This window comes from Ranitomeya imitator, chromosome 2 (genome assembly GCF_032444005.1).
Source record: "Ranitomeya imitator isolate aRanImi1 chromosome 2, aRanImi1.pri, whole genome shotgun sequence".
In the NCBI taxonomy this organism is placed as follows: domain Eukaryota; kingdom Metazoa; phylum Chordata; class Amphibia; order Anura; family Dendrobatidae; genus Ranitomeya; species Ranitomeya imitator.
This window is the reverse complement of record NC_091283.1, coordinates 628,796,888-628,818,013: the sequence shown is the minus strand read 5'-3', so window position 1 is coordinate 628,818,013 and position 21,126 is coordinate 628,796,888. Positions and strand designations below refer to the sequence as shown.

The following is a 21,126-nucleotide window of genomic DNA, read 5'->3' as shown; positions in this document are numbered from 1 at the left end:
ATTTTGCGCGTGGCGAGTTTTGAGTGGCGACTTTTTTGTTTCGACTTTTATGTAGCGAGGTTGGTGTATGTGTGGTAAAATGTGTGATGAAGGTGGTATATGTGTTAAAGCACGTGGTAGTGTGTGGCGCATTTTGCGTGTGTGTTCATATCCCCGTGCGTGGTGAGTATCCCATGTCGGGGCCCCACCTTAGCAACTGTACGGTATATACTTTTTGGCGCCATCACTCTCATTCTTTAAGTCCCCCTTGTTCACATCTGGCAGCTGTCAATTTGCCTCCAACACTTTTCCTTTCACTTTTTCCCCATTATGTAGATAGGGGCAAAGTTGTTTGGTGAATTGGAACACGCGGGGTTAAAAATTCGCCTCACAACATAGCCTATGACACTCTCGGGGTCCAGACTTGTGACTGTGCAAAATTTTGTAGCTGTAGCTGCGACGGTGCAGATGCCAATCCCGGACATACACACATACATAAACACACATACACACACACACATTCAGCTTTATATATTAGATATATACCACCTAGATGCGCATCACAATGACAACAAATACATTCTAGCGTAACCCAGATAAGTGATGATAATTTTTAAGCTTGTGTGTCTATTTCTATATTGTACATCACGAACCTTAGCCTTTTTAAGATATTGTATTAAAAGTTATATTTTATTAATACGCCCTACCTTGTCGACCGTGCAATTGTAAACTTGATTGGTAGTCCACTTACCTAGATTACCGACTAAACTGGCCAGAGATAATTTGCATATGTGAATGAGGGCAATAAAAGTAAAAGTAATTTTTAATAATAATAATAATAATTTTTATTTATATAGCGCCAACATATTCCGCAGCGCTTTACAAATTATAGAGGGGACTTGTACAGACAATAGACATTACAGCATAACAGAAATACAGTTCAAAACAGATACCAGGAGGAGTGAGGGCCCTGCTCGCAAGCTTACAAACTATGAGGAAAAGGGGAGACACGAGAGGTGGATGGTAACAATTGCTTTAGTTATTCGGATGCAATTTTTGTGCAAACATTAATAGCTATATGGCTGGAAATAATTATGGAGGCGGATTAGGTGGCCTGGAAGTTCTCACATTTCTTTTTAAACAGAATCTGTCAGTAAGTTTTTGCTACCTCATCTGAGAGCAATCTGATATAGACAAAGAGAAGCAGAGTCCAAAGATGTATCACTCAGTTTACTCGGTGCAGCAGTTGTGACACAATAAAAGCTTTTAGATTTAGAATAGCTTCCCCCCTACACCAGGCTCTCCATGTACAAAGTCCATAGACAGTGAGGTGCTTATCACAGGGGAAGGGGGCGTTGTCGGACTAGTATACTTTGGCAGTGTTAATCACGTGGTGATAAATCCTTCACAGATAGTAAACAACAGTGTGCACTTTGACAAGTGACACATCTCTGAATTCTATGTTTCAGTCTCTATCTTCAGCTGTCTTTAGATTACATAGCAAAAACCTGCTAACAGATTCCCTTTAAGCACATATTCACTAGAACCAGGTTAGGAAGCCAAATGATTTTATCCACTAAAACACAACATTTAGATTAAATAGATGGATTTTTAGTCACCGAAATTTCTGCAACAAATCTTCCATGTGTAAACAGTTTCTACCTTTTATGAGTCTTCAAATGCCTAACAAGTTTGGACTTGACAGAAAAGGATTCCCCACAATCTGAACATAAGAATGGCTTCTCCCCTGTGTGAATTTTCTGGTGCCTTACTAAACCTGATCTCTCAGCAAAACTTTTCCCACATTCAGAACACTGAAACAGCTTCTCCCCTGTGTGACTTCTTTGGTGTCTCACAAGGCTTGATTTCTTGACAAAACATTTCCCACATTCTGAGCATGAATATGGCTTTTCCCCTGTATGAATTCTCTGATGCTGAAGTACAGATTTGTGGGCAAAAGTTTTTCCACATTCTGAACATGTAAATGGTCTCTCTCCCGTATGAACTTTCTGATGTTCAACAAGTACAGATTTTCGGGTATAACTTTTTCCACATTCCAAACATGAAAATGGTTTCTTCTCACTGTGGATTCTGTAATGTTTTACAAAATCAGCTTTTTTTATAAAACTAACCCCACATTGCCAACAGGAAAATTGTATTTCCTCTGAATGTAATCGCCGATGTTTACTAAGATTTGACTGCTTGGTAAAACTTTTCCCACATACTGAACATGAATATGGTCTCTCTCCTGTGTGATTTCTCTGATGTATAACGAGACTTAGCTTGCTAGTAAAGCTTTTCTCACACTCTGTACATGAAAATGGTTTTTCTCCCGTATGAATTCTCTGATGTTGAACAAGCCTTGATTTGTACGCGAAACATTTCCCACATTCCAAACATGAAAACGGCTTATCTCCTGTGTGAATTCTCAGATGGTCAGTGAGATAAGATTTGTGGGCAAAACATTTCCCACATTCAGAGCATAAAAATGGCCTCTCACCTGTGTGAGTTCTCAGATGGTCATCAAGATTTGATTTGTTGTGAAAACATTTCCCACATTCTGAACAGGAATATGGACGCTCTCTGTGAATTCTCTCGTGTTGAGCAAGAATTGATTTTGTAATAAAAAATTTCTTGCATTCCGAGCATGAAAATGGCCTCTCTCCTGTGTGAATTTTTTGATGTTTCAAAAGACCAGCTTTTTCGATAAAAGACTTTCCACATTCTAAACATGGAAACCTCTTCTCACCTGTGTGGATTTTGAGATGTCTCACAAGATTTGAATTCTTTGCAAAATGTTTCCCACATTCCAAGCATAAAAAAGGCTTCTCCCCTGTGTGTATTTTATGATGATCGATAAGACATGATTTGTAGGCAAAACATTTTCCACATTCTGAACATGAAAACGGTCTCAGTCCTGTGTGAATTTTCCAATGTTCATCAAGACTTGACTTTTTTACAAAACATTTTCCACACTCTGAACAAAAAAATTGTCTCTTCTTGCTGTGACTCTGTTGAAGAGCATATGAGTTAAACCTTTTAACATGTACTGAGTGATATTGCTTCTCTCCTCTGTGGATTTTCTGATGAGAGAGGAAAAACACCCTGTGCTTAAAACATTTTCCACATCTGGAACACATAAATGATTGTCTTTTAGGATCTTTTCCAAAAGTTGACCTCGTGAATAATTTTTCACCAATACGAGTTCTGTTCGAACTGTCACAACATGCTGATGTCTCAAAAACGTTTTCGTAATTACAAATATCAGGTACTAGAGCTGTATTTTCATGTCTACCATGTATAGCTTGAGCAATGTTCTTTTGTCCTGGAGAATCCCATATGATTTTTTTTCCTTTATAGACAGGACATAACATTTTTGTCTTAGTGTTCATCCTGTGGCCAAATACTGAACATAAAAAAGGACATTTTTATTATTATACTAATTAAACATAAAATAGCAACATATTGTTGGGCTGCTGTAATTAACCACCTTCATCATCAGTCTTGGGCTGCCCTTATAATTTTAAAAGAAAGCGGGCAGCCCCAGACTGGTTATTTTTCTTCTTCAATTTACTGTCAAATGGGAGAAGGGTTCCCAATGTCTCTTCTAACTGCCTCTTGCTAGCAAAAGTAAGGCCCGAACTTCCGGGTTGTGGGATCCCACAATCCTTTGTGGCTCCTCTTATATTTTATTTTGAGATCTTGCTCTCTAAATTTCCCAGCACTGCTGCATTACTTACTAAATAGTTACCAGATGGTAACTGCTCTAAGGAAGTTACCGTTCGGTAAAGTCTTACTAAAGGATTTGTCAGCATCGGAATAGCGCAAAGAGCAAGATCTCATGATAACACATGAACTCTTGCGTTTTCACTGCAAAAAGAGGGCGCAGAATGCTGTGGGATCCCACTCATTATGTCAGGATCATACAAGCAGGAAGTTTGCGCCTGATTTTTGCTAGAAAGTTGAACTGTTTTTGGGAGACATCATTGACCCTACTGCATACTGTTCACAATAACCAGCCTGGGGATGCTCATTCTTTTATTACATATCAAGGTAGACCCTTGTTGCTGATAGGTACTCTAAGTTGCTTGATTTTGTAAGACTCACTCAATATAGTCATCCTTCAACATCTAAACCCAGTAATTCCATTACATACATCCGAAATTGCCTTTATGTTCTTAGGGATAACCAGAAGAATCCAGTGTTTTCTTATTGCAACCAATAAGGAAAACAGCCCCAAAATGTTACTCAACTAATTCTTATCTCAATTCATTTAAAAATGTGCCTTGAAGCATATCTTATATTCCAGACATGCACTTTTAGAATCCATATCCATTAAACCGATCAATTAAATGAATGGTGCTAACAAGAAATACTTTACAAATGCTCTCCAATGCATTGACTGAACGTAAAATATGTTTTTTCTCTATTATGGAGATAAGGCTCACCTGTAGTGATATGATCTGGGGATCTGGATCTTTGATTAATGGTCACAAGTAGCTCCTCCTCCTCTTCCTCCTTTATCTCCTCCTTGATATAAATCTGAAAAGCGTAATTTATTTTAGAATATGAGAAATTTCAATTTCTCTATGGCATAAGGCTTAGAACATTATAGTCCAGGACTAAAATATTCATGACGTATCCTTATGACTCCAGTACCCAAGAATGGATAACTGCATACTTCAGCCCCCCGAGGAAGCCCACGCGAAACGCGCGTCGGGGCTGCTGGACTGACACTGGCACTAACTCTATGGGTAAGATTGACTTGGCCTTACTATCACTTTTTTCCTATTAAGGTTTATATGACCAGTTACAAACATGGCCGCACTAGGAACATGCACTGCTACACTTTATCAGGCACTATGCACTTTTATGATCTAGCTCCTTACATAGGTACTTAGCATGACATGTTTTTAGTGTCTCTGGCTCTGTTCTATTTTGCCTGTGGTGCGATTTTCAGTGGTTTTTGTCTTCCGTATCCGAGCTCTGTCTGTACCCTGTTTATCAAGTCTGTATACATTTTGTGTTCATTAATAAATTTGTTACTTTTTTAGTAAGTTATGGTCTCGGGATTATATTTGCTCCGTGTTTTTTGTGTAGGATATATCTAGTAGTGGAGTTTTTCCCTGTTATTTAATGCATGTCCATTATAAGGGTGCATCCCTGTGAGTCTCTGATTGTTATGTATCAGTGGAACTTGTTCTTAATATTTCAGGAGGGGCATGACACGTATTAACAGCTGATCAGTTGGGGTGCCCGATTCCAATTGATTTAACCCCTTTGACGTACATGTACATCACAAGCCATGTCTCTGCCTTTGACCCAGGCTCCAGTACAGCTGTTAATCTTGGAAATTCACACGCCCATCGGCAAGCTTGTGATATGAGAGTGGGGTGCCAATGGGTTGCTTTGTAATTTTATAAAAAGGAGTTAATCAGCCGCTCTCAGGTGGATGCAAAATGAATCATTTAATTCTTGTACAGAAGGAAATTACATCACAATCAAAATAATGCAAAAATTGGTGAGTGTTAAGCAGCGAGTAAAATTTCGACCTAGTCCGGGTCTTTTTCAAACATTGCTTAAGATTCCTGTTGATTCCTGTTTTATAACATTTTTGATTAATCCTGTTCAGCCAGCACCTCTAATTTCTACGAGCTGTGTGCGCCTTCCACTTTTTCCTGAAGACCTCCGTAATGTCATGATAATCTTCCGGGGAAATCCAGCATTTGGGCTCGCTCAACTTGTGATGTAATCTGACGAGTGCAATCCAATGAAAAATTGGATTGCACTCAGCCGAATGTTAACCTATGAGGAAAGCTCACATCTCTGATTATTTTCTCATGCCGCTTCAACATGCGAAAAACAATCGCAGCATGCTGCGATTGCATCCGTGAATCGGATCACACACACCCATATACTGTAAAGGTACTGTCACACTAGACGATATCGCTAGCGATCCGTGACGTTGCAGCGTCCTGGCTAGCGATATCGTCCAGTGTGACAGGCAGCAGCGATCAGGCCCCTGCTGGGAGATCGCTGGTCGGGGAAGAAAGTCCAGAACTTTATTTCGTCGCTGGACTCCCCGTAGACATCGCTGAATTGGCGTGTGTGACAGCGATTCAGCGATGTCTTCACTGGTAACCAGGGTAAACATCGGGTAACTAAGCGCAGGGCCGCGCTTAGTAACCCGCTGTTTACCCTGGTTACCAGCGTAAAAAAACAAACAGTACATACTTACATTCAGCTGTCTGTCCCTTGCCGTCTGGTTCCTGCACTGACTGCTGGCCGTAAAGTGAAAGCAGAGCACAGCCACAGCGGTGAGTCACCGCTGTGTGACTCACCGCTGTGCTGTGCTTTCACTTTCACTTTACGGCCAGCAGTCAGTGCAGGAACCAGACGGCAAGGGACAGACAGCTGAATGTAAGTATGTACTGTTTGTTTTTTTACGCTGGTAACCAGGGTAAACAGCGGGTTACTAAGCGCGGCCCTGCGCTTAGTTACCCGATGTTTACCCTGGTTACCGGGGACCTCGGGATCGTTGGTCGCTGGAGAGCTGTCTGTGTGACAGCTCTCCAGCGACCAAACAGCGACGCTGCAGCGATCCGGATCGTTGTCGGTATCGCTGCAGCGTCGCTAAGTGTGACGGTACCTTAAGTCTATGAGTGCGTGTGAAGCATCGCATTGCACTCAGATATCATGCCGGCAATGGAGGAGATGGAGAAATTACTTTGTCCGTCTCCTCCTCAGCTGTCATGCGAGAGGATCGAAGCACAGTGCACTGACACTCGGCTCACACTCGCAGCAGAGCAGGAGCCGAGGGTCATTAACATATCACATTCGATGCTTTTTACTATACAGTGAACATGGTAAAAACTGATTAACTCAGTTCTAGGTGTTTTTTTTGCAAATTTATGAAATTTTTTTCATCACTTAGATAACAAAAACTGTACATGTTTGGCATCTATGTACTCATACTGACCAGAAAATCATATTGCCAGGTCAATTTTACTATCTAGTCCACACGGTAAGTTAAAAAAAAATAATAAAAATAGCGGAATTGTACTTTTTTTGCTGCAATTTCATTGCACTTGGAATTTGTTCTTGCTTTCCAATGCAATACATGGTAAAAAGAATGAAGTCATTCAAAAGTCCAAATTATCCTGCAAAAAACAAGCCTTTATACAGCTATGAGGACGGAACAATAAAAAGTTATGGCTCTTGGAAGAAGAAGAGAAAAAAACAAAAACACAGAAAATGACCAGTGGTAGAGGGGTTTAATGTTGATGTCCTATCCTAAGGACAGATCACCAATATCTCAGTCCTGGACAACCCTTATAATAATTGGATTTTGCTATTTGCTGAACAGAATTGGTGCAAATCAAATCACAGAAACTTGTCCAGCGCCATGCTACAAAGATGACATCGCGCCAGGCCATTTTATCAAAAGAAGAGCCGTGGATGCTGTCAGGTACGAGGCACTATATAGTTTCCTGCCCAGCATGGACAGCTAACCGACATGATCAACGGACTGGGTCCTGCCAACCGATGTGCAACAACTCTACTGATAAGGACAGCAAGTTGAGTGCGTGGCCAATCTCTGTGAAACAGATCCTACATTGGTATACTGGTGTATGATACCACCAAGATTTAAATACCTGATGATCCTGCGGCACACCATTACTGTTACTGTATCCATCTGCAGAAAACACACAAAAGTTTCTGAATACACTTGTCTATACATGATGATCAAATAATGTTCCAAAGTTAGTGGTTATCTCTCACCCTGGCCAATATTAACAGGAATGTCCTCCTCCTTACACTGTTGCTCATTCCTGGCATTTGCCTCATCATCCTTCGAAGTCACCTCAGGTTTAATATCAATCAGGTGTTCACCATGATTCTACATGTGGATAAAATAATTAACAAATCAAGAAAAACAAAAGCTTTAAGAAACTGAAAATTAATTGTAACTTTGAACCGTAACAAAAATAAGATTCCTGCAGTATTACTTTAATTAATATCAAAGCAAAAAATATATATTTTTTTTGGCGCATGGTATCAATCCATCCAAAATAGAGACCAAGTCTACACCAAAGGAGTCCCAAAATTCATGAAAGTCAAATGAGTCTTTGGAGTTTGTTACCAGCTCTTATATTGGGGACATGTAAAAGTCTCAATTCACACTTGAGGAAACCACTGTTCTCTCACAACAGAAAAGGAAGGGGATACCCGCATCCGCCTTGCATAACAGGGTTAAAACATGACTTTTAATGGTAGCATTAAAATAGAAGGAACATTATAAATGGTTATCCCCTTTACCGACATTGGGTGTAATATACGCCCATGTCGGAATCCCTCCCTCTGATGTGCGCTCCAGCGCAGAGCCCACATCTTTCCCGGCACATGTCACCTGTTTTCAACAGCTGACATGTGCCTCTAACAGCCGCAGGTAGAATCACGATCCACCTGCTGCTGTTTACCTCTCAATTTCTGACAGTGGTATTTAACTCGCACTTACTGGAAGCGTGCTGGAAATCCCACCCATCGGTGACCCCGTCACGTGATCGTGGGTCACCGATGAGTTGGAATGACAACAAGAGGTCTATGGTTGTCATAGCTGGACTGCTATGAGTGCCGCCTGGTGGTCGGCGCTCATAGCAAGTGAGCATTTCTGCTACACACAGGCGATCTGATCATCACCTGTGTGCAGGTCCCATGGAGACTATTGAAGCATACAAAAAGTTAAAAAAATGTTTTTAAAGGGAACAGTCACCACTTTTTTGCTCTATCAGCTAAAAATATCATTTAATTGTTTGTCAGGTATGCATTCCACATCTACATTTGAAACCCCCCGACACCCCATGCATCACCCATAAAAACCTTTTTAATTTGTCCCACGCTGTATGTTAATCTGTTCAGTCTGGTCCGATAGGCGTTGCCTCAGTTCCCTCACTCCACCCCTCCTCGGCTTGCTGTACGCATTCTTCGCAGTGAATCTTGCAGAGCGCGTACATTCTTTGCGTGTGTGCATTGCAATGTGACCTCGCGCGTGGGCAAAGCCAAAAAGCAGTACGGCGCATGCGTCATACTGTTTTTTGGCTTTGCCCGCAAAAAACTGTGCACGCGCGAGGTCAAATTGCAATGCGCACGCGCAAAGAATGTTTCACGGCGAAGAATGCGTACAGGAAGCTGAGGGGGGGTGGAGTGAGGGAACAGAGGCAACGCCTATCGGACCAGACTGAACAGATTAACCTACAGCGCGGGACAAATTAAAAAGGTTTTTACGTGTGATGCATGGGGTGTCGGGGGGTTACAAATGTAGATGTGATATGCATACCTGACAAGCAATTAAATTATATTTTTAGCTGATAGAGCAAAAAAGTGGTGACAGGTTCCCTTTAAAAATATATATAAAAAAATATATAAAAGTTCAAATCACCCTCCTTTCACCCCATCCAAAATAAAACAAAAAAATCAAACATACACATATTTGGTATCGCCGCGTTCAAAATCGCCCGATCTATCAATATAAAAAAAGAATTAACCTGAACTCTAAACGGCGTAACGAGAAAAAAATTCGAAACGTCAGAATTATGATTTATTTTGGTTGCCGCTACATTGCAATAAAATGCAATAACGGGCGATCAAAAGATCGTATCTACACCAAAATGGTACCAATTAAAACATCAGCGTAACGTGCAAAAAATAAGCTCTCACCCGGCCCCAGGTCACGAAAATTGGAGACACTAAAGGTCTCGGAAAATGGCGCCATTTTTTTAAAAACAAAGTTTGGATTTTTTTTTTCACAACTTACCGTAGACATGTTTGGTGTCTATGAACTCGTAATGACCTGGAAAATCAGTTTTAGCATTTAATGAACATGGTAAAAAAAAAAACTGTGGAATTGCACTTTTTTTTGCAATTTCACTGCACGATATGTTAAAACCAATGGTGTCGTTCAAACATACAACTTGTCCCACAAAAACAAGCACTCACATGGCCATTTTGACAGAAAAATAAAAAGTTATGGCTCTGGTAAGAAGGGGAGCAAAAAACAAAAACGCAAAAAAATTGAAAATACCTCTGGTCATGAAGGGGTTAAAAACGGAGGGGGGATTGAGGAATAAAGGGAGATACCTCCCCTTGAGAAAGCAACAGGCAAAAAGTGAGTCAGGGTAGCGCTGGTGGGCCTCACTGATTCCTCCATAACCATGGGTAAGCAACACCTTATTTAACCAACTTCCCCTTGTCTCAATCTATGTTTGTGGCCACCTGGCCTATTTCACAGTGTATTCACATATAGAGACTGAGTGTAACATTTCAATACATAATCTTTTTTTTTATTCTCATTGGTGGTTTAAGTTATATCTTGCCAGATTTGTTTTAGATCTTCCTTTGGTATTCCACTTGAGCAGGTATAAGGTAAGTTATCATCTGACAATCATCACAAAGACTGAGTGATAGGAGAGGTGAGTGAACTTGGGCTTCTCCAAGTGTGAATTTAGACTTTCACATATCCCTGATAGAAAAGAACCGTGCAGACATTCTTAATGGGGTTGTCCAGCCTTAAGTATGAAGTCACTCAATGTGACTGCAGACTTGAGAATCCTCACATCGTGCACACTGCACTCTGTAAGAATTATACAATGACGGGAGCACACCCCTGGCCACATTTCGACTAGACTGTTTCCGGCCTTGCTCAATACACTTGCATGAAGTGAGACTGCGCCCATCTAGTTGGAATGTGGCCGGGAATATACATATTGCATACTTGGGGTCCCATGACCGCCACTTCTGACACTGGATAATCCTCCCAAAACCTGCCAACTTCCTCCTGTCTTACTAAAGAGTAGATACATTATTATGTTGGGATAGCAGATAAATGTAGGTTTTTTTAGGCAATATGAAGACTTAATGTATTAATTTCTCATTTTCACCTACCTGTAGATCCTTGGGGACACTGTAATGTTCTACTGAACGGTCTAGGGTATTTACAGGACTGGGATATCTTTCTGATACATTTTTCTTATTGGATCCATCTATGGGAAACACAGATACACAAAGTGGAGACATGGCTTACACACAGGATCATCAGATTATGGGAATTACTGGAAACTTTAAAGCGCCTACCTCCTTTATCATTAACGAAAGTCTCTTCTTCCTTACATTCCAGATCAGCCCTCATATACATCTGATCTTCTTCACCTATGACTTCAACTTTAATGTCAAGCAGATCTTCAGCCTAAAAAGGAGTAAAAAAAAAGCATCAAAATTATTTTGGTTTGCATAACGTGACTTTAACTGCTACAACATTTACCTGATTATCCTGCAGAACACTTATCTTCCTCTGGACAATCCTGGGAATAAAAGGGGCTAGAACTTCTCTCTGGTGGACAAACAGATAGAATAAGAAGGCAAAGAACACTAACATAATCATAACACATTTATATGATACTTTTTTAAATAAATTTTACTCCAACCCACCAAATACAGAGCGGAGAAACAACCATATGAAAGATAAATCATTGTCAAAAGTAAAAGAAATAAAATTATATAGACATGTTCATGCTTAAATAAGACAAACTTACCACTAAGAATAATGGAGTGGGCTCGGCAATAATATCTACATTATTTATAAATAATATAACTCAATCCTCACACAGTGCATACACAGAAAGTGTATCCATAAATGCCAGAACAACGTTATGGATAAAAGAAGACATTTATTTATATCTTCATCTATAACTTAAAGTCAGGCACAATCAAAATGGAGAAAGAAACCTGACAAGGACTCACGTGTTTCTGACCTTACGGTCCTTACTGACTGAATTGGAAAGCCTTCCTGATTCTGATGTTGAATTCAACCCACCCAACTGGTTTACACCATTGTTCAGACTGCATAATGCAATATTAATTGTACTCTGTATATCTGCATTATTTTGTACATATGTTTTTGGTTTTGTAAATTTAATTATACATTTTCCTATATCACATGTGACAGGAAACAACGGGGTGTGTCTGTGTTCCGGTTTTTGGTATAAATGAAGCTGTACACACATTGCCTTTTGGACTATGAATATTGACCATAAGATCAGAAACGTGTCAGTCTCAATAATGTTTTTTTCTCCATATTGATTGCTTTTAACGTTGTAATGTCAGTGACTCTGCATGGTGCCTCTTCTCCCCAACTGAGACGTCGACATACCGCTACGGCCGCTCTGTTCTGATCCCTGCTGCGGCTTCCTACTCCCAAGGCCCGCGCAGGTCTCCCAGAAATGGGCTTAGGGCGCTCTTCTCCGTCTTACAGGGGCAGCAAGCACACTCTGGAAATATCCCCAGCCTATAGGTGAGAGTCATGAGGTATTTAAGACACCCTCCCCTGTCGAGAGGTGCCTGAGCAACATCAGTGTTTAGCTAGTCTTCAAGCTGATAAGTGTGTTGTCAGGTCCCTGTTTCCGCACCTGATCAGTTACTTAGAACCTGTTCCTAGTCCATCCTGTCTGAACCCAAGTCCCGAGCCCATCCTGTCTGAACCAGCACCAGTGTCTGTCCTGTCTAGTGTTCTCAGAATCCACATTGTCTTAACCAGCACCAGTATGCTGTTATGCCAGTAACTCCGAGTCTGTGTCTGCAATCTGGACCCTTGGGGTCAGCTGCCGAGGTACCGGGGACTGCCCTGGAGCGGCTACCTGCAGCTTAAGCCTAACTCCAATACAAATAATCCATAAGCCATCAGTAGAAGGCCTCATTCAGACGTCCATGTTCTATCTCTGTTTTTTACGGATACAGCACGTACCCATTATAATCTATGGTGCCATTCACATCCGTGGTTTTTTTTGCAAACCGTGTGGTCGTGCACAACTTACAGATACGTCCTTTTTTTCGTTAACACGGATAAAAAGGGCTAATACAAGTCTATGGGCCATGAAAAACACACACAGAACACGGATGACGTTCATGGGCCATCCATGTTTAACATTTCAAAGGATAGGAGAAGCTTTGTAATTTATTTATTCATAGGTGAAAAATACTGAACCAACACCGTGGAAACACGGATCCAAAACACTGATGACGCCAGTACCAGTTTTTTTTTTTGCGGACGTGAAAAAGACAGACATCTGAATGATCCAATTTTATTACAAGCAGAAAGCAAATAGGCACATACCCTCAGCCATGTTTGCTGGGACCCTCAACAGCTCACACTACCACGTGTGTTTCGCTGTTTTCATAGCTTCATCAGGACCCAATCCTGGGAATTCAGAGTAAGACATCCCCCTGGTGATTTTCATTTATTGGATTTATCTGTCAACTGAGTACATTGTTTTTACCTGTTGTTCAGAGGATAAGAGTATCTAAGTAACCCCTAAAGGGATTATTTGGGAATAGAAAAAAAAACAGAAAATAAAATGTTACTATTAATAAATACTTTTAATTGGCAAATCACACTCATTTTGTCTGTAATCACTGAAGAATTAAAATAGCCGCTGTCTTGTTACACTGACAGAAACCTGTCCTAGAATGATAATAGGACTGGAGCCTGCGAGTGTGTGCAGTAGAGAACCTCACTGATGTCAGATGGAGATAGATTGACAGTGTGTAGTATAGTGTAATGTGATGATGTTCCATCTTAACTTCTTAATGACTCCCTGATGAAGCTGCATAGCGAAACGTGTATCAATCCTCTTTAGTGGTTGGGGCAATTTAATTTTGTCCTGCAAATAACTATTAGGGTATGTGCACACATTGCGGATTCTCTGCGGATCCGCAGCGCTTTTTGCGGTGCAGAAACGCTGGAGATCCGCAAATGATTTACAGTACAATGTAAATCAATGAGAAAAAAAAATGCTGTGCACATTTTGCGGAAAATCCGCTGCGGAAACGCTGCGGTTTAAAAGAAGTAGCATGTCACTTCTTTTTTGTGAATCTACAGCTTCTTGTACCCATTCCATTGTAGAAAACCACAAGGGTAAAAAAACGCCGCAAATCCGCAAGAAAACCGCAGCAAAAACGCGACAAATCCGCAGGTGCGTTTTGTGCCAGGAGAGGCAGAATCCGCACCAGAAATTGCTAAGCCTAATCCGCAATGTGTGCACATAGCGTTAATATATACTACTGGCATTATATTACTACCATCTGTTGAGTCCCTGCATTATCATTATTACGGTAATTCATCTGCATACTCACCTTCTGTATTTTCTTATAGTACTAGATCTGGATCTATACCTTATGTATATTCTTATACTGAAGTGCACCAAATGAATTTGTTCAGAAACTGTTACCTCATTTGGGGCTTTGCTTTTACATCAGTGCTCTGTATATATGGCTATATTAATGTTGATCACTTATATCCTCTAGCTATTATAGCCTTAAAGGGGCTGACCACTACTTCTTTATTGATGGCCTATTCTCAGGATAAGCCATCAATATCTAAGCGGCGTCAATAAAAGGTGAAGACGCTGGCGGGTAAGTATAAGGGAACAGTCAGGGATCTTAGATTTGAAGCACCACTCCAGACATTAAAAAGAAAAAATGCTGGAGTTGTTCTTTAAAACTGTAAATTTGCCTATTGGCTAACAGCCTGTGTGTGAAAAGTAAGCGCACCCCCGATCCTGTGTGTGAAAAGTAAGTGCTCTCCGTTCTGTGTGTGAAAAGTAAGTGCCCCCCCGGTCCTGTGTGTGAAAAATAAGTGCCCCCCCCGTCCTGTGTGTGAAAAGTAAGTGCCCCCCCCGTCATGTGTGTGAAAAGTAAGTGCACCCCCGGTCCTGTGTGTGAAAAGTAAGTGAAAAGTAAGTGCCCCCCCGGTCCTGGTGTGTGTAAAGTAAGTGCCCCCCGGGTCCTGTGTGTGAAAAGTAAGTGCTCTCCGTCCTGTGTGTGAAAAGTAAGTGCCCCCCACCCCCGTTCTGTGTGTGAAAAGTAAGTGCCCCCCGGTCCTGTGTGTGAAAAATAAGTGCCCCCTGTCCTGTGTGTGAAAAGTAAGTGCCCCCCCCCCCGTCCTGTGTGTGAAAAGTGAGTGCACCCCCGGTCCTGTGTGTGAAAAGTAAGTGCCCCCCGGTCCTGTGTGTGAAAAGTAAGTGCACCCCTGGTCCTGTGTGTGAAAAGTAAGTGCCCCTCGGGTCCTGTGTGTGAAAAGTAAGTGCTCCCCGGTCCTGTGTGTGAAAAGTAAGTGCTCCCCGGTCCTGTGTGTGAAAAGTAAGTGCACTCCCGTCCTGTGTGTGATAAGTAAGTGCACCCCCGGTCCTGTGTGTGATAAGTAAGTGCACTCCCGTCCTGTGTGTAAGTGCCCCCCCCCCCCCCCGTTCTGTGTGTGAAAAGTGCCCCCCCGGTCCTGTGTGTGATAAGTGTCCACCCCGTCCTGTGTGTGATAAGTAAGTGCCACCATCCTGTGTGTGATAAGTAAGTGCCCCCCGTCGTGTGTGTGATAAGTGCTGCTGTAAAGCTAGCAGCACTGCTGCCAATATGCAGCTTTAAAGGGGATACATTTAAGATGTCATACCAAACCAGTGGGGGATCAGTAAGTATTTTTACTCCCTATAAGAAATCTTGCAATATATCTTAGCAGAGAATTCTGGTTCTTTCTCATCCGCCACTGATCAAAATTCTCAATTCCAGGTTACAATTGTCTTCAGTGAATGAAGATTCCCCCATTACTGAGATAGAAGATGACAGTTGGTGCTCAGAAAATTCTATGGAGAAATGGAACTGCTTTCAGAAGAGCTTGCAGCAGAATGTCTCTGCCTGTAGCTCGTCTCGCCATAGAATTTAAAACCGCCAATTGTCATCTCCTATCTCAATAATGGAAAACTCTATCTTTACTCAATACAGACTGAAAGTGACGGCTCAGTTCAGAAGATTTCTCTCATAAAATATGTTCCAAACTTTCTAATTTTTCATGTGAGTTATGAAATAAAAATTACGCGATGGTTACTCTTCAAGCTAATGGCTCTTTCGTTTTTGAGGTGTTTGGAGAGGACTAAGCAAAGTACTGGAAAAACTGTGTGTGCATATATCACCTTCCAAGCCCCCAATGTGACACTAGCCATAAGTCATCCCATCATGGAGGCTCTGGGGGTCTATGTGCTGCCTGTCACTATGGGCATAATCCAATACTGCATCACAGGGCTGCTTCCCATCCACTTCACCCAATACTCTGCCTGCTGGCACTTATAGTCCCCCGAGGAGTCACTCCCCGCCCCCACACTTCCTGATGCACCACATGCAGCATACAAATAACAATACAGGCTCTACATACACTGATCGCATTCACTATCAGCGCCCAGTAAGTGCACCGGAACTATTCATCACTGGTGCTTACTGCTTACGGCAAATTACTCTGCTGCACCGCTCACTTCCGCAACCTGGCAAAACGTCACTTTCTCCATTGGTTTGACCGAGACCGGGCAAAATCCTTATCCAAAATGGCCGCAAAACTATTGTTTGGGTAAAGCGCATGCGCACATTACTGAGGGGGCATGTCTGGTTCGTCTCGTTCTTCTTCACTATAGGATTGCTGTATTTGTGCAGAATTTTAAGAAGAAGCTGGAACAGGTGACAACTTACATTTCTCTTGTCATTTATTAGCATTTGGTCAGTATTAGCTGTAAGACATGGCGCCATTATTTATGTTATTAGTGCAGGGATGCAAGAGTGTTAGGCTGCCGTCACACTATCAGTATTTGGTCAGTATTTTACCTCAGTATTTGTAAGCCAAAACCAGGAGTGGAACAATTAGAGGAAAAGTATAATAGAAACATATGCACCACTTCTGTATTTATCACCCACTCCTGGTTTTGGCTTACACATACTGATGTAAAATACTGACCAAATCCTGTTAGTGTGACGGCAGCCTTACTCGTGTTAATAATCAGCAGGAAAGTAATTAACAGTTCAAGATGTGAGAGTCATCAATCTCAAGATCTCCGTGTTTATGTGTAATATCTATGGATCTGCCTCTGTTAGAAATTGGACCCTTTGGGGCGCCGCTGTTAATTGTGTGTCCTCGGTAGTTGTACTTTTTAGAGTGCCTCTGTTATTGTACCCTCCATTCATTGTGTCATCGGGGGTGCCTCCATTATTGTATCCTCCTTTCATTATGTCATCTGGGGTGCCTCCGTTATTGTACCCTCCATTCATTGTGTCATCTGGGGTGTCTCCGTTATTGTACCATCCATTCATTGTGTCATCTGGGGTGCCTCCATTATTGTACCATCCATTCACCGTGTCATCTGGGGTGCCTCCGTTATTGTACCATCCATTCATTGTGTCATCTGGGGTGCCTCCATTATTGTACCCTCCATGCATTATGTTATCTGGGGTGCCTCCGTTATTGTAACATCCATTCATTGTGTCATCTGGGGTGCCTCCGTTATTTTACCATCCATTCATTGTGTCATCTGTGGTGCCTTCGTTATTGTACCCTCCATTCATTGTGTCATCTGGGGTGCCTCCGTTATTGTACCCTCCATTCATTGTGTCATCTGGGGTGCCTCCGTTATTGTACCATCCATTCATTGTGTCATCTGGGGTGCCTCTGTTATTGTACCCTCCATTCATTGTGTCATCTGGGGTGCCTTCGTTATTGTACCATCCATTCATTATGTCATCTGGGGTGCCTCCGTTATTGTACCCTCCATGCATTATGTTATCTGGGGTGCCTCCGTTATTGTACCATCCATTCATTGTGTCATCTGGGGTGCCTCCATTATTGTACCATCCATTCACCGTGTCATCTGGGGTGCCTCCGTTATTGTACCATCCATTCATTGTGTCATCTGGGGTGCCTCCGTTATTGTACCCTCCATTCATTGTGTCATATGGGGTGCCTCCGTTATTTTACCATCCATTCATTGTGTCATCTGTGGTGCCTTCGTTATTGTACCCTCCATTCATTGTGTCATCTGTGGTGCCTTCGTTATTGTACCCTCCATTCATTGTGTCATCTGGGGTGCCTCCGTTATTGTACCATCCATTCATTGTGTCATCTGGGGTGCCTCTGTTATTGTACCCTCCATTCATTGTGTCATCTGGGGTGCCTTCGTTATTGTACCATCCATTCATTATGTCATCTGGGGTGCCTCCGTTATTGTACCCTCCATGCATTATGTTATCTGGGGTGCCTCCGTTATTGTACCATCCATTCATTGTGTCATCTGGGGTGCCTCCATTATTGTACCATCCATTCACCGTGTCATCTGGGGTGCCTCCGTTATTGTACCATCCATTCATTGTGTCATCTGGGGTGCCTCCGTTATTGTACCCTCCATTCATTGTGTCATATGGGGTGCCTCCGTTATTGTACCATCCATTCATTGTGTCATCTGGGGTGCCTCTGTTATTGTACTATCCATTCATCGTGTCATCTGGGGTGCCTTTGTTATTGTACCCTCCATTCATTGTGTCTTCTGTGGAGCCTCCGTTATTGTACCATCCATTCATTGTGTCATCTGGGGTGCCTCTGTTATTGTGCCATCCATTCATTTAGTCATCTGGGGTGCCTCCATCATTGTATCCTCCATGCATTATGTTATCTGGGGTGCTTCCATTATTGTACCATCCATTCATCGTGTCATCTGGGGTGCCTTTGTTATTGTACCATCCATTCATTGTGTCTTCTGTGGAGCCTCCGTTATTGTACCATCCATTCATTGTGTCTTCTGTGGAGCCTCCGTTATTGTACCATCCATTCATTGTGTCATCTGGGGTGCCTCCATTATTGTACCATCAATTCATTGTGTCATCTGGGGTGCCTCCGTTATTGTACCCTCCATGCATTATGTTATCTGGGGTGCCTCCGTTATTGTACCATCCATTCATTATGTCATCTGGGGTGCCTTTGTTATTGTACCCTCCATTCAATGTGTCATCTGGGGTGCCTCCGTTATTGTACCCTCCATTCATTGTGTCATCTAGGGTACCTCCGTTATTGTACCCTCCATTCATTATGTCATCTGGGGTGCCTGCGTTATTTTACCATCCATTCATTGTGTCATCTGGGGTGTGTCCGTTATTATACCCTCCATTCATTGTGTCATCTGGGGTGCCTCCGTTATTGTACCATCCATTCATTGTGTCATCTGGGGTGCCTCCATTATTGTACCATCCGTTCATTATGTCATCTGGGGTGCCTTCGTTATTGTACCATCCATTCATTATATCATCTGTTGTGCCTGCGTTATTTTACCATCCATTCATTGTGTCATCTGGGGTGTCTCCGTTATTGTACCCTCCATTCATTGTGTCATCTGGGGTGCCTCCGTTATTGTACCATCCATTCATTGTGTCATCTGGGGTGCCTTCGTTATTGTACCCTCCATTCATTGTGTCATCTGGGGTGTCTCCGTTATTGTACCCTCCATTCATTGTGTCATCTGGGGTGCCTCCATTATTGTACCCTCCTTTCATTATGTCATCTGGGGTGCCTTCGTTATTGTACCCTCCATTCATTGTGTCATCTGGGGTGTCTCCGTTATTGTACCATCCATTCATTGTGTCATCTGGGGTGCCTCCATTATTGTACCATCCATTCATTATGTCATCTGGGGTGCCTTCGTTATTGTACCATCCATTCATTATGTCATCTGTGGTGCCTGCGTTATTTTACCATCCATTCACCGTGTCATCTGGGGTGCCTCCGTTATTGTACCATCCATTCATTGTGTCATCTGGGGTGCCTCCGTTATTGTACCATCCATTCATTGTGTCATCTGGGGTGCCTCCGTTATTGTACCCTCCATTCATTGTGTCATCTGGGGTGCCTCCGTTATTGTACCATCCATTCATTGTGTCATCTGGGGTGCCTCCATTATTGTACCCTCCATGCATTATGTTATCTGGGGTGCCTCCGTTATTGTACCATCCATTCATTGTGTCATCTGGGGTGCCTCCGTTATTTTACCATCCATTCATTGTGTCATCTGTGGTGCCTTCGTTATTGTACCCTCCATTCATTGTGTCATCTGTGGTGCCTTCGTTATTGTACCCTCCATTCATTGTGTCATCTGGGGTGCCTCCGTTATTGTACCATCCATTCATTGTGTCATCTGGGGTGCCTCTGTTATTGTACCCTCCATTCATTGTGTCATCTGGGGTGCCTTCGTTATTGTACCATCCATTCATTATGTCATCTGGGGTGCCTCCGTTATTGTACCCTCCATGCATTATGTTATCTGGGGTGCCTCCGTTATTGTACCATCCATTCATTGTGTCATCTGGGGTGCCTCCATTATTGTACCATCCATTCACCGTGTCATCTGGGGTGCCTCCGTTATTGTACCATCCATTCATTGTGTCATCTGGGGTGCCTCCGTTATTGTACCCTCCATTCATTGTGTCATATGGGGTGCCTCCGTTATTGTACCATCCATTCATTGTGTCATCTGGGGTGCCTCTGTTATTGTACTATCCATTCATCGTGTCATCTGGGGTGCCTTTGTTATTGTACCCTCCATTCATTGTGTCATCTGGGGTGCCTCTGTTATTGTGCCATCCATTCATTTAGTCATCTGGGGTGCCTCCATCATTGTATCCTCCATGCATTATGTTATCTGGGGTGCTTCCATTATTGTACCATCCATTCATTGTGTCATCTGGGGTGCCTCTGTTATTGTGCCATCCATTCATTTAGTCATCTGGGGTGCCTCCATCATTGTATCCTCCATGCATTATGTTATCTGGGGTGCTTCCATTATTGTACCATCCATTCATCGTGTCATCTGGGGTGCCTTTGTTATTGTACCATCCATTCATTGTGTCTTCTGTGGAGCCTCCGTTATTGTACCATCCATTCATTGTGTCTTCTGTGGAGCCTCCGTTATTGTACCATCCATTCATTGTGTCTTCTGTGGAGCCTCCGTTATTGTACCATCCATTCATCGTGTCATCTGGGGTGCCTTTGTTATTGTACCATCCATTCATTGTGTCTTCTGTGGAGCCTCCGTTATTGTACCCTCCATTCATTGTGTCTTCTGTGGAGCCTCCGTTATTGTACCATCCATTCATTGTGTCATCTGGGGTGCCTCTGTTATTGTGCCATCCATTCATTTAGTCATCTGGGGTGCCTCCATCATTGTACCCTCCATGCATTATGTTATCTGGGGTGCTTCCGTTATTGTACCATCCATTCATTGTGTCATCTGGGGTGCCTCCATTATT

The 21,126-nt window shown here is 42.4% G+C and overlaps 1 protein-coding gene and 1 pseudogene across 1 annotated transcript in view; one reads left to right on the top strand and one right to left on the bottom strand.

The window, feature by feature from the left end:
* Positions 1-823: 823 nt before the first annotated feature.
* On the bottom strand, positions 824-14,595 carry LOC138665252 (zinc finger protein 665-like; annotated as a pseudogene).
* A 1,842-nt stretch (positions 14,596-16,437) lies between these two features.
* Positions 16,438-21,126, top strand: part of LOC138665257 (zinc finger protein ZFP2-like) — a 65,200-nt gene continuing 60,511 nt past the window's right edge. Inside the window, exon 1 of the mRNA XM_069752571.1 lies at positions 16,438-16,524. The gene's annotated coding sequence lies outside the window, so the exon portion shown is untranslated. The remainder of the gene's footprint in view (positions 16,525-21,126) is intronic.